This window comes from Apium graveolens, chromosome 9 (genome assembly GCF_009905375.1).
Source record: "Apium graveolens cultivar Ventura chromosome 9, ASM990537v1, whole genome shotgun sequence".
NCBI lineage: Eukaryota > Viridiplantae > Streptophyta > Magnoliopsida > Apiales > Apiaceae > Apium > Apium graveolens.
This window is the reverse complement of record NC_133655.1, coordinates 249,832,947-249,842,450: the sequence shown is the minus strand read 5'-3', so window position 1 is coordinate 249,842,450 and position 9,504 is coordinate 249,832,947. Positions and strand designations below refer to the sequence as shown.

At 38.9% G+C, this 9,504-nt stretch overlaps 1 non-coding gene across 1 annotated transcript; it reads left to right on the top strand.

Annotated features, from left to right (window-relative positions):
- Positions 1 to 3,834: 3,834 nt before the first annotated feature.
- On the top strand, positions 3,835 to 3,941 carry LOC141688358 (small nucleolar RNA R71). The gene has a single exon (XR_012561804.1). It is a non-coding gene; the product is annotated as a small nucleolar RNA R71 (small nucleolar RNA).
- The last annotated feature ends 5,563 nt before the right edge of the window (positions 3,942 to 9,504 follow it).

Genomic DNA, 9,504 nt, shown 5'->3' with positions numbered 1-9,504 from the left:
AGATCACCTTGCAACAATATTTTTATACAGTTATAAACTGGAACTCTGTGTATATTATGTATAGAAGAGGACTTCCAAGATTTTGAAAAGTATATATGTATATATACTGAATATTTTGCGACTTCATCGCATTAAGATATCAAACTTGGTTCATTTCTTTTGACCAAGACTTTCATGAGTACTATGAGAAGGCTCATATATTGTTAATCATTATACATATTATTTTGGTGGGCTTGCTGCTCACCCTTGCTTTCTTCTTTCATCACACAACAACAGATAGAAAAGATGAACAGAACCAAGCTCCCGATTCGCAAGCGATTAGGAGACGTTCCGCAGTTTTCTAGAAGCATTGATGCCGCCGTAGCTGAGGTAGGAACTACCAATAGGCTAGGCTTTCAACTTTTGATGTACCGGATTTATTTATATTTATGAATTGTAATAATGGCAAAGAAATGTAAATTTATTCAGAAAACCTTTTAAGGTGTATTGGCAGATAATTGTGGAATAAAATGACTTGTGGTTATTTTTGGATGTCATCTCTGAGACTATAACATGTGGTGTGTGTGTTTATTGTGGGGTCACAGTACAGAGTAGTTGAGTAATTATTAAGATTGGGTGTTATTAAGGGAAATGGAACTCGTAACGACCCGGATCCCCGACCCCGGATCTAGGGGTGTTACAATAGACAAAAGTTCTTTCTCCGTAGTAGTATAATTCATTTGAGAACCATTTAGGGTCTTACTAGCATAGTAGAACACATGAAATATGTTGTTCTTTCTCTGCCCAAGAACTGCTCCAACTGCATAGTCACTTGCATCGCACATCATCTAAAAAGTTTCACTCCAATCGGGTGCAATTATGATAGGTGCTGTGATTAAACTCTTCTTTAAGAACTCAAAAGAATCCACACACTCGTCATCAAACTTAAATGTGACATCCTTCTCCAGAAGATTGCACAAAGGTTTAGAAATTTTTGAGAAGTCCTTGATGAACCGCCTGTAGAAGCCCGCATGACCAAGAAAACTGCGAACTCCCTTAACAGAAATTGGTGGGGGAAGATTTTCAATGACCCCCACTTTAACTTTGTCCACCTCAAGACCCTTACTAAAGACCTTGTGCCCTAGAATAATGCCCTGTCGCACCATAAAATGACATTTCTCCCAATTGAGAACCAGATTGGTCTCAACACACCTCTTGAGAACGTCGCCTAGATTCTACAACCACTCATCAAATGAATCACCAAACACAGAGAAATCGTCCATGAACACCTCAACATTCTGACCAATCATATCAGAAAAGATAGCCATCATGCATCGCTGAAATGTGGTCGGCGCTCCACATAACCCAAAAGAAACACTTCTAAAGGCGAAAGTACCAAATAGACAAGTGAAAGTAGTCTTCTCTTGATCTTCTGGAGCAATGCAAATTTGATTATAGCCAGAATAACCATCCAGAAGACAATAGTACTCATGCCCAGCCAATCTGTCAAGCATCTGATCAATAAACAACAGAGGGAAGTGATCTTTTCTTGTGGCCTTGTTCAGCTTCCTGTAATCCATGCAAACTCTCCACCCCGTGACTGTTCGAGTAGGAATTAGCTCATTCTTCTTATTAGAAATGACTGTGATACCTCCCTTCTTTGGTACACACTGAACCGGACTCACCCAAGAACTGTCAGAAATGGGATAGATGATCCCTGCATCAAGCCACTTAAGAATTTCCTTCTTCACGACTTTCTTCATGATAAGGTTTAACCTTCTTTATTGCTCAATAGTAGACTTGCTACCTTCCTCTAGCAGAATTTTATACATACAATAAAAGGGCTGATTCCCTTGATATCTGTTATAGTCCAACCAATTACCGATTTGAATACTCTAAGAATTCTCAAGAGCTTCTCCCTATCGCTACCTGAAAGGTCAGATGCAATAATAACAGGCAAAGTAGATGCATCACCTAAAAATGGATACCTCAAATGTTCAGGTAAAGGCTTAAGCTCAAGAGTAGGGGTTTCCTCAATAGATGGCTTGAGGTGCTTAGGAGCTTTGTTCAACTCCTCCATTCCCAGAGATTCAAAAGGCATATCAATCTTCCTCTTCCATGGAAAAGTATTAAGAAATTGCAAATGCTCATCCCCTTCATCATCTTCACTATCGGAATTCCCCAACAAGGCATTCTCTAAGGCATCAGACCTTAGCAATTGATCAAGTTCTAAAGTAACCACAGAATCAACCAACTCCACTTTTAAGCACTTCTCATTTTCCGTAGGGAACTTCATGGCATTGAACACATTAAAAGTTACATCCTAATCCATCGCTCGCATGGTGAGCTCACCTTTCTGCACATCTATCAAGATTTGGCCAGTAGCCAAGAAAGGTCTTCCCCAAGATTATGGGAATTTTCTTATCCTCCTCGAAATCAAGAATTGCGAAATCAGCAAGGAAGATGATTTTATCCACCTTGACCAAGACATCCTCCACAATACCACGCGGATATGGAATAGAACAATTGGCCAACTACAAAGTCATATAAGTAGGCTTTGGATCAGGCAAGTCCAACTTCTTGAAGATTGACAAAGGCGTCAGATTGATGCTAGCTCCCAAGTCACATAGACACTTGTCAAATGATACCTTTCCAATGGTGCAAGGAATAGTGAAGCTTCCAGGATCTTTAAGCTTCGGAGGCAATTTCTGTTACAGCACAATACTGCATTCCTCTGTGAGAGCAACGATCTCTAAGTCATCAAAATTCACCTTCCTAGAGAGAATACCTTTCATGAACTTTACGTAACTAGGCATTTGTTCAAGAGTTTCAGCAAAAGGTATGTTGATTTGAAGTTTCTTGAACACCTCCAGAAACTTCTCAAACTGCTTATCCAGCTTTTTCTTCTGCAGCCTCTTAGGAAAAGGAGGTGGAGGATAGATCTGTTTCTCCCCTGTATTACCCTCGTGAGGAGTGTGCTCAATAGTAGTCTTCCTTGGTTCCAATTCTGCTTCCTTCTATACTTCTTCTTCTTCAACCTCAACTTCAGATTCTGGAGTCTTAGGTTTTTCAGGATTTGCAACCTTACCAGACCTCAATGTAATTGCCTTAATATGCTCCTTAGCTTCCTTCTTTCCTGACACTTCAGTATCACTCAGAAGCATGCCAGGTTGACGATTCACTAATGTATTAGCAATTTTCCCAATCTGATTCTCCAAGGTCTTGATAGACACAGCTTGGCTCTTGCACATGAGCCTTAACTTCTCCAATTCAGATTTTTCATTAGCTTGCGGTAACTGCTAAAGTTGAAGTTGTTGCCTAGGGGCATATTGCCGTTTCTGAAAATCAGAAGGGTTATACCGCTTTGCTGTGTATGGATGATAAGATTATTGTACCATATTCTGATTGTTACCCCAGCTGAAGTTAGGATGATTGCGGTTATTTGGATGATAAGTGGCTGGAGGTTGTTGCTGTGATCTCTGAAAGTTTCTCAGAAATTGAGCTGATTCGATAGAAGTAGCGCACTGCTCAGTTTCATGCACCCCCGCACAGAGCTCACGAACACTAATGATTTGATTAACTCCATAATTATCCAAATTGTCCACTTTCATCGTCAAAGCTTGAAGTTGAACAGCTATAGCACTAGCTGTATCCACTTCCAGAATTCCTGCTACCTTGCCTTACAACATTCTTTGCATAAAATTCTGGTATTCATTAGCTGCCATGAGCTCAATCAACTCATAAGCTTCATTATAGGTTTTGGCCCATAAGGCTCCACCTGATGCTGCATCGAGCATAGGTCTAGACCGAGCGCCTAAACCATTGTAGAAATAGTTTATAATCATTGAATTAGGCATGCCATGGTGTGGGCACTTCTTCAGCATCTCCTTATATCGATCCCAAGCCTAACACAGAGATTCTCCAGTTTGCTGAGCAAACTGAGTAAGAGCATTCCTGATTGCAGCAGTCTTCGCCATAGGAAAGAATTTAGTGAGAAACTTTTGAGCAAGATCCTCCCATTTGGTGATAGACCCTGGTGGTAGAGAATGTAACCAGCATTTTGATTTATCCCTCAGAGAGAATGGGAAGAGTCGAAGCTTAATAGCATCTTCACTCACCCCATTGAACTTAAAAGTGTCGTAGATCTTGATGAAATCCCTGATGTGCGTGTTGGGGTCTTCTGTAGGAGAACCCCCAAACTGAACTGAGTTATGTATCATCTGAATCGTGCTTGACTTGATCTTAAAAGTGTTAGCCGAGATGGCTGGTCTGATGATACTTGACTGAATATCATTGATCTTAGGCTGAGAATAGTCCATCAAAGCCTTAGAATTTTCTGCTTGATCTCCCATCACTACTAAAGCTGGTTCTTCGACTTTTTCTTCTTCTTCTTCTTCTACTTTCTCTTTGTCCTCAAAAACTTCCCTTCAAATCACTGCAGTTTCTTCCTCGGCTTGATAAATAGTTCTCTTACGAGCCCGCGAACGCGTATGCATACACGCTCACTAGAGTACCTGAAACACAACAAGGAAAAGAGTAGATAAGGAACAATGTCCGAGTCAATGAACTTTAACGATCACTGATGATAAACACATAAACTAAAAGTTAACACCGTGTCCCCGGCAGCGGCGCCAAAAACTTGTTAGTCGCTAAGCACGCGCTAATAATTCAAGCAAGTATACGCGATCGCAAGTAATATAGAATTATTTTTAGTTCATTCCCACAGAGACCGGTTTAGATTAACTTCGTGATTTATGCACTTATACAACAATGATATGGCTATTATTCAATACTAAGACGAATAACAATTTGGGTTTTGATTATGCTAAGATTAAGTATTGAGAATTATACTAGAGACCATTAACTAAAGAGAGTAAAGAGAGTTAAATAATATATGACAGAAACATGGGATTCTAACTTCATTAAGTACTTCATTCAATAGCCTTTTCATTCTTAACCTTAGCATGTAATGGTGATGACACTAATCAGATAACACGAAATTGATAAACGCCAACTTTCGTTGCACGAATACCATACTACTAGACATCCACAAAAGAGATAGAAGCTGAACAGACACCAATTATATTGAGACCCTATATGTCTATAGAATTTGACAACATAATGGTTTAATGCACAAGTTATCTATCGTTATTACATAGGGCAAGTAAGATGGTTAAAATTACCTACAAATCATGCATAAAAATAACACATGAACCTATGCTAGCATGGAAAGTTCTAAATCTTTAAATTCACTGACGCTTCATTAAGAATTAACACGCTATCTTATAAGTTCGCGACGCTCATAAGATGAATAAGCGCAACCAATACTAGGTTATCATACAATCACCAAACACTAAGGCATCGAAACAAATCAACTAAAGAAATCCATAAATAAATCCGTTAGAACCCCACGATAACGATTAGCCCATAATCAGACTCATCATCAATGTGGGTTCCGATGAAAGCATGGTATAAATAACGTAGTCTTTATAAATAAATAATAAACAAAGTACGTAATCCAGAGTATTAGGTTCAACAAAACAAGAAACGAACATCCAAAATTACAACTTAGAACAAAGATTCACAAGAATAAACTAGATCTTCTTCGCCTTAGTTAAATTATGTTATAGGTCTTCTTGTCATCTTCTCCTCAAGCTCCGTTATGTCTCTCTTATGAAAAATATCCTTTATTTAGGTATATATAGCAACCCATGCAAAGTAGAAGTCCTTCAATCAGAAGCCAAGTAGAATCAGGATTTTAACATCACGACCCGGCGCAGCCGCGTACTTGATTAGCGCGGGCGCGCCGTGTCTCTGAAGTTTGGGCGCGGCCGTGCTGGCCTCCTGGATAAATATATGCTTTCTTTCTTTTTTTTCTGCAATGAGTTGGTTTCCTGAGCTTTATTCCTTGAGCACCATCCTAACACCATATTAGCACCATAACAATGTTAATTCACCTGAATCCCGGATTAATGCCTATTATGCAAAAACACTAGAAAACACATTAAAACACCAATAACTTGAGTACAAATACACTAATTCAAAGATTAATGGAACGTTATATAGTGTCATAAATGCCACTCAACATACCCCTAAACTTGAATCGATGTTAGTCCTCAAGCATAAACAGACTCAAAGAACAAGAAATAAAAATGCATGAATGCAACTAAATGAATGCAACGATCCCCCTCACTAGCTGGAACAATCACTTTACTGACTTGTATGTTGTGCACTTTCTCCCCCTCACTAGCTGACTCCCCCTGACTAACTGGAATGATAGAATCTTTCTCCCCCTTTTTGTTAGCATCAAGTTGAGTAGAGTTTGAGGTTTGTGCAGCCACCAATTTTTGAAGAAGCAGTGTCTGTTAAGCTTGACGAAGTTGGATTTTGGTGATAGAAGTTTCTAGGACTTTCAACCTTGTGTCCAAGGAATCAACCTTGATACTGAGATCAGAATCTTTCATGAGTTGCCTATTTACATCTCTCATTGTAGTTTCAGGAAGAAGATATTCCAATCTGTCATTGATGTCCTTCTTGACTTGTCCAATTTCTGTCTTGATCTCAGACACATCTTGATTTTGCTTGAGAAATTAGATTTTGTGCAAGTGAAAAGACTCAAGGTGTGCTTGAAGAAGACTCTTGGTGTTGGCATCTGTAGTAGCTTGAAGAGCTATCTGGGTTTGGTGAATTATATGAAATAGAGTTGATTTGAAGTGATGCTCACTGCACTCTTTGCTAAACATCCATGATGGAGTGTTTGTGCTTGAGCAAGGACCTGCTTCCCCCATATGTCCATGAAATCTCCTTCATCATCCCCAAAATTATCTTCAGAACCACCAGTTGGATAGTCAAAATTATCACCAGCTGTGGAGGGCATGATAGTGATTGCATCCTTGGCCCTTTGCATTGAAGCTGTTTTGTGCACCAAGTTGAGAATTCTCTCAGCAGCCTCATTGTCCTGTTCAGCCAAAGTTTGATAAGCTGGAACGGGGTGAGTAAATACCTCAGCTTCATAAGAAACATAATCTAAGTTAACTTGATATTCTTGCTGAAATAGTTATTTCTTTTCATCCTCATTGGCATCCCTTAACTCACTAACAATGGGATCTTCCCATTTTTCAGTACTTTCCTTTCTCTTATTTTCTTTCTTTTCTGGCATCAAGGGCTCCCCTTGGCTTCCCACCCTCACACCCTCACCTTCACCTACTAAGGTGGGACTCCTCTCACTCACTTTTGCCAAGCTGGAAGAAATAGCTTGCATTTGTTCACTCATTTCCTCTTCTTTTGCCTGAGAGCAACTCTGCCTCTCACTCTGTTCACTCCCTTCCCTCAATCCTAGGAGTGATTGTACAACTACTATATCATCTGCACTTATAACAATGGTTAAGATTTCAAGTGGTGCAGTGATAGTCAACGGATGAGAAACATCCGTCGAGGTAGTAGTTGAGAGTTTCAATGGATGACTGTTGTTAAGCACATCCGTCGAGATACAATTACTAGTCAACAGATGAAGAATATTCGTTGAGATAGAATCTGTGTTAAATGATTTGAGATTTTGCACAGATTTCTTAGTAGAATCGGAAAGAAATGGCAAGTGAGCCAACAAATCATCTAAGATGATGCTCACTTGCTTGAGATTTTGGCTTCTCCATGAGAGTTAAAGATGGAGAATCAGGAATCGATGTGTGAATCATGTCCACATCCAAAGTATTTGTGGGGTGAGTTTTGTGTGTGTGGTGCTTCTATCGTAAGAGATTTTGGCTGTGACTCCATATTTATAGGAGCCACATCAAACTGACTTTGAGAAGGTGCTATAATTGAGTCTTTGACTGTAGTTGGCACAGTGTTTGCACCTTGTATATCCCCAAGTGTCTTAGATTCCTTCTTTCTTGTATAAGTTTGGGGTGAGTCTGTGTCCCAAACCCTTTTGGCTGGTGCTCTTGGCTGAGAGATTTGTTCAATAATTACATCCTTTTGGGAGGACGCAACTAGTAATGAGCAAGATTCCTTATTAAGCACTACAGTTTGTTGGGAAACTGCAGCTAGGCTAGGCTGGGTTACACACACCTCTCTCTCCTTATTTTTAGGGTTTTTTTTTATTTTCACCCTGTCCCTCACCATGCTTACTTCCCTTCACACTCCCCTCTTGGTTTTTAGTGGATTTTAAAACTAGTTTCTTTTGAAAGAGACTAGAGTCAGTTCTCTTTGACTTGGATTTGGAAATTTTTGGTTTTATGGCTTGGGTAGGCATCTATTTGGTCATTATCACATATACCATAGCCACAGTTATTTGCAAAGAAACTGGTGGTGGAAAAGTAGCAGGGACAAAAGTGTTTACCTCACTTACCTGAGGTTGCTCCATAATTGGCATGTAGATTAGGGGAACCTCCTTATGGTGGTTAGCCCTATTACGATCAACAATAACTCTTCTCTTTTGGACCCAACAATCCAACTTGTTTGTTGGGTTCACAACTGAGAGATCCTCAGAAATAAAGTTAGCTATCACCATAAAGAATCTAGCATAATAGATGTTCTTATACCTCTTTTAAAATCTCCTAATTTACCATCTAATTCATACATCACAGAGGTGCTAAAATTAAAATACTTATCACTAAGAAGCATATAAAGCATGTTAATAAGTGAATAAGTTACAACATCTAAATTGCTAACTTTACCAGAAAACACTTTAATAAAGGAATCACATAGGAAGCTCCATTCTTTTCTAAAGCCTAGTCTCCTAACTTCACCTAACTTGGTGGCAGTAAGAGCATAACCCATAGAAATAAGTATGTTACTCACATCAGTATCTGTGTGTGGAGAAAGAGTGTTATTTTCAGGTAATTTAAAGTATTTTTCAAGAGCATCACAGTTTATGCAGTGTTCCTTACCTTTGAGAGAGAAGGTAATGGTCTTATCCTTGGAGTTGAACACAGCCGTAGTCCAAATCTCCTCAACAACTTCACAGTAGATGATTGGAGACTCAAGCATAGGATAACTCAGTTTGCAGCTTTGAATGAATTCCATCATTTTGTGATAGTCTTCAGATGCAGGAATTTGCTTGTTCACCAGACAATGAAGTTGTTCTTTTCATAGACATACCCAGTTTTAGACATGATTTTGACCACGGGTGCCATTACTGTGATTGAAAGTGGTTGCAGAAAAAGGGATTTTTGCTTTGGAGAAGAATAGAGATTAGAGATAGTTTGAGAAAGATAGAAGTAAGAATCAAAATGAAATTGGTTTTTATACTTTCTCAAAACTAAACGGTTAAAAAGGTAAAAGCAAAAATAAAGTAACCAATCAAAATAGCCCAAAATAGCCGTTTAAAAATAAAGAAAACTGTCAAAATTATAATGATTATCCATCGAAGTATACTTACAGGCTGTAGGTAAATTCGACGGATAATATCTAGATTTAACGGCTAAGATTGAAAGCAATTCGACGTGTAAGGATTAAAAGTACCCAGAATAATATTCGATATTTCAACGGATGTTAAGATTCAACGGATGTTCATTTTCAACGTAT